Source organism: Triticum urartu, chromosome 3A (assembly GCF_056163025.1).
Source record: "Triticum urartu cultivar PI428250 chromosome 3A, HENAU_Tu73, whole genome shotgun sequence".
Lineage (NCBI taxonomy): Eukaryota > Viridiplantae > Streptophyta > Magnoliopsida > Poales > Poaceae > Triticum > Triticum urartu.
This window is the reverse complement of record NC_141875.1, coordinates 515,389,920-515,394,876: the sequence shown is the minus strand read 5'-3', so window position 1 is coordinate 515,394,876 and position 4,957 is coordinate 515,389,920. Positions and strand designations below refer to the sequence as shown.

General features: G+C 56.9%; 1 pseudogene; it reads left to right on the top strand.

Annotated features, from left to right (window-relative positions):
* Positions 1-2,103: 2,103 nt before the first annotated feature.
* Positions 2,104-3,462, top strand: LOC147980332 (uncharacterized; annotated as a pseudogene).
* The last annotated feature ends 1,495 nt before the right edge of the window (positions 3,463-4,957 follow it).

Below are 4,957 nucleotides of genomic sequence, written 5' to 3'. Positions count from 1 at the left end.
GGGCCCCCTGTTGCTCCACCGACGTACTTCTTCCTCCTATATATACCCACGTACCCCCAAACGATCAGATACGGAGCCAAAACCCTAATTCCACCGCCGCAAAGATCCCATCTTGGGGCCTATTCCGGAGCTCCGCCGGAGGGGGCATCGACCACGGAGGGCTTCTACATCAACACCATAGCCCCTCCGATGAAGTGTGAGTAGTTTACCTCAGACCTACGGGTCCATAGTTAGTAGCTAGATGGCTTCTTCTCTCTTTTTGGATCTCAATACAATGTTCTCCCCCTCTCTTGTGGAGATCTATTCGATGTAATCTTCTTTTTGCGGTGTGTTTGTTGAGACCGACGAATTGTGGGTTTATGATCAAGTCTACCTATGAATAATATTTGAATCTTCTATGAATTCTTTTATGTATGATTGGTTATCTTTGTAAGTCTCTTCGAATTATCAGTTTGGTTTGGCCTACTAGATTGATCGTTCTTGCAATGGGAGAAGTGCTTAGCTTTGGGTTCAATCTTGCGGTGTCCTTTCCCCGTGACAGTAAGGGCGGCAAGGCACGTATTGTATTGTTGCCATCGAGGATAACAAGATGGAGTTTTCCTCATATTGCATGAGTCTATCCCTCTACATCATGTCATCTTGCTTAAGGCGTTACTCTGTTTTTAACTTAATACTCTAGATGCATGCTGGATAGCGGTCGATGAGTGGAGTAATAGTAGTAGATGTAGGCAGGAGTCGGTCTACTTGTCTCGGACGTGATGCCTATATACATGATCATACCTAGATATTCTCATAACTATGCTCAATTCTGTCAATTGCTCAACAGTAATTTGTTCACCCACCGTAGAATACTTATGCTCTCGAGAAAAGCCACTAGTGAAACCTATGGCCCCTCGGGTCTATCTTTATCATATCAATCTCCTTCTACTTAGTTATTTACTTTGCCTTTATTTTACTTTGCATATTTATCATAAAAATACCAAAAATATTATCTTTATCATATCTATCAGATCTCACTCTCGTAAGTGGCCCTATAGGGATTGACAACCCCTATTTGCGTTGGTTGCGAGGATTTATTTGTTTTGTGCAGGTGCGAGGGACTCGCGCGTAGCCTCCTACTGTATTGATACCTTGGTTCTCAAAAACCGAGGGAAATACTTACGCTACTTTGCTGCATCATCCCTTCCTCTTGGGGAAAACCAACGCAATGCTAAAAGAGGTAGCAAATGGCTAGACCGCATCGCCAAGCTCGTCAGCGCAGCGGGAGGCTCTCCTGCACTGTCCCTCTCGCTGCTTCGCCCGCCCCCAGCTGTGGGCAGCGTGGCTCACGGAGCGCCTCCGCCTCCTCCGCAACAAGATGGCACCCTTGCGCCGAGGTGTGCGGCTCAGGGAGCACCTCAGCCTCCCACGCGTCAAGACGACGTCCTCGCTCCAAGATGCGCGGCCCAGCGGCGCGACCCACCGCGCCACGTATCAGCACACGAAGAAAGAAGCTGCCGAGAGATTCCCCGTCCACAATAAAACGCTCCACCACTCCCAGCTCCGCTACGCCAGGATTGCTTGCTGCGACAAGGCCATGCGCCGTGTGCCGCAGTGACGCAGGGACACCACAACCAAGCTCTGCCTCCATGATGACCCGTGGCAGCCATGGCGGGCTGCCGCGCCTTCACCCCCGAGCTACGTACCGTCGCCTGTCCGGGCAAGTTCAAGCTAGACCTGCCTCCGTGCTACGACGGCACCCCAGACCCCGCGGAGTTCCTGCAGCTCTACGAGCTGAGCATCAAGGTGGCCAACGGCGACGAGAAAGTCATGGAGAACTGGTTCCCCATGGCTCTCAAGGATGGTGCCCGCTCCTGGCTCCTGAACTTGCTTTCCTGGATCCATCTCTTCCCGGGACGAGATGCACGACCGTTTCATCGCCAACTTCCAGGGCACTCGTGACCGCCCCCGGCCGTGGGTGACCTGCGCCGCGTCAAGCAACAACCAGGGGAGACCCTCCAGAAGTACATCTAGCGGTTCAACAACGTTCGTCTCAAGATCCCCAAGGTGACGGACAAGGCCATCATCTCTGCGTTCTCCGATGGTGTCCGTGACAACAAGATGATGGAGGAGCTCGCCATCCACGAGGATCTGTGCACATCCTTGGAGCTATTCAACCTAGCGACCAAGTGCGCAAGCGCTGAGGAAGGTTGCCTTTCCCTTCTTCAGCTCCCGGCTGCCGACCTGGAGGAGAAGAAATCCAAGGCCAAGGATGTAAAGCGCAAGGGAGTCGCCGTGCTCACGGCGGAGCCAGACACGAAGCGCGGCATGGACCATCCTAAGTCATCCAAGGGCAGCCGACCATTCTGCGCCTTCCACGACGTGCACAGCCACAACACCAACGATTGCCAAGAGCTCAGAGCCATGCGCGACGGACGCTTCGGTCGACGCCCCGAGCGCAACGACCGGGGCTACAGCCGAGGAGGAGGACGCGATGGAGGATGCTGGGACCACTAGGGCCCACGCCAGGAGTGGCGCAACCGGCCTCGTGAGGACCGCTGGCAGGAACAGCCTTGCGAGGGTGCCTGGATGGATCAACTTCGCGAGGACCGTCCTTAGGGCAATGCTGGGCTTCCTTCACTGCCACCACCAAGAAGGAACGATGACCACCACCAAGATGAGGGGGCCGGGGGCTTCCATGAGCCGCGTTCTATCGCCTGCATCTTGGGTGGAGCTCAAGCCCCAGCCTCACAGCGTATCTTCAAGCAGTTTGCTCGCGAGGTGAACGCAGTCCTTCCCAAGCTCGAGGCTACTCGCCCGCTCAGGTGGTCCAAGTGTGCTATTACCTTCAGCTCGGCAGACCAGCTCAAGTGCACAGCCACCGCTGGTGCTCTCCTGATGCTCTGTTCGCCCGTCATCAGCAACGTGCAAGTCACCAAGACCCTCATCGACGGCGGCGCAGGGCTTTACGTCCTGTCCGTCGAGACGTTCGACAACCTTCAAGTGCCATACGATCAGCTTCAGCCTACTAAGCCCTTCTCGGGCGTGACTGACGGCTCCACCACCCCGATAGGGCAGGTCCGCCTGCCGGTCACCTTTGGAGAACACAACAACTACCGCACCGAGCTCATCGACTTCAACGTTGCCCACATTGGCCTCCCGTACAACGCCATCCTTGGGTATCCAGCCCTGGCCAAGTTCATGGCAGTGACGCACCATGGCTACAACATCCTCAAGAGGACAGGGAGCGGCGGGATCATCACAGTCCCCTGCGAAGAAAGAGATGCGGTGTGCTCCCTTGAGCGCGCCTTCCAAGCAGCGTCAATCGAAGACCCCGACAACAATGCAGCTTGGTACCCTCCTGAGGTCATCCCCAGGAAGAAGAAGAGGCTACTCCGTGTTGGGCCTCAAGAGAATGGCGCCGCAAGTGGCACCTCATCAGGATCAGCGCCCGCACCTGGGGCGCCTCCCTCTGTCGCATAGGAAGGCGCGCCCGGCGCCCTCCTCGGGCAGGGCTCGGGGGCACTTTTCTGGAGGGCCTCCGACCTTGCCAACATTACAAGGGAGCCGCTCGGGCACCACTAGGAGGCGTGCTTCGCGGCACGTCCCCCTCAGGAAGACACTGGGCAAGGAGCGCCCGCGCGCAGGAGTTCATCACCAAGGTATCTCAGGAGCTTCAGGAAGCAAGAGCAATACGCGGCGACTGCCGCCCACCTGGCACTGCTCCCCACCCAGGCGAGGGTGGTGAGTTGCATGTCTGCATCGACATCCCATGGCTCAACCGGGCCGCGTCTCAGGAGCACTTCTGGCCTTCACATCCTGGGCGCCGCGAGGGTCCTCCGCATGGCTACGTTCGCATGTCGTTCGGCCTGCCGAGCGTGGCTGCTGCCTCCCAGCGCAACCTGCAGAGCGTCATGGCGGCTCAGGAGGCCATGCATCATGCAGTCCTGGCGGAGATGGCGATGGTCCTCAAAGAACCGCCTGGACCCCCAGACCCTCCCGAGGCTCAGGGCCCTGTGGCTCATGAGGAACAACCCCTTTGCCGCGTGCCTTCAGTTGCCCCAACATTCCTTCATCAACAGAATCAGGTGACATTTTCCAAGTTTAATTAGTTGGGAGCACCCACAGGGCTGCAGCATTCCCAGGCCGCGTGGGTCCGTCCCTGTGGCATGTATCCCTTCTTGTTTATGTCTTTATCTTACCTTGCTGGGGGCGCCCCTTGGGCTGCATCATCCCCAAGGCGCTCGGGCCTGACCCAGTGGCATGTTTGCTTTCCATGAGTAATCTATCTATGGTTATCACCTTCTTGATTGTCACCCACCATGGGAGCCACGCGCCGATCACCTTTCTTCAGGATCCTTCGCATTAGAAGGCTAGGCACGACGTCTGTGCTCGGGCCCATCCCTACAGCATCGATAAATCCAACGGCTGAGCTCTGTCTAGCGGGCCAGCCCCGTTCACGTCACCTCCTGGGGTCATTGGTGCTTGGCCTTCTCGTGCGATAGCCTCAAGAGAGTCGCTCGGCGCGGGTTGTCTAACCATCTCGTAGGAAAGCCACAACCATCAAGAATCAAGATCAGGCGCAGTCCGCCTTGAGGAAGGGCCTCATGAGTCCCGTGCTGGCTCGCGAGTGCCCAGACACACCTCGTCTAGCCCTGCCGTGCAAGCCACGTGTCAGGGCAGGGCTGTACACGCCCCAGGGGCTCTCCGCAGTAGGGAGTCCCCTCCTACAAGCCAGCAATGGACCATCGATCACCGTGGCGATTTACGCCCCTCCTCGCGCTAACCCGCAGGAACCTCCTGAGGACTACAGCGGGCGGTACCGTGGACTCTCTCTTCTCCCATGCAATTCGCTTGCGCGTTAAAAGGGGAGCTCCTAAGCATCGTGACTCAGGAGCTCTTACTGGCTCTCCAGCCCTCACCCCTGCCCTTGACCACGACATCAAGACCTGGCATACCAGCAGCGGCTAAGCTCGCT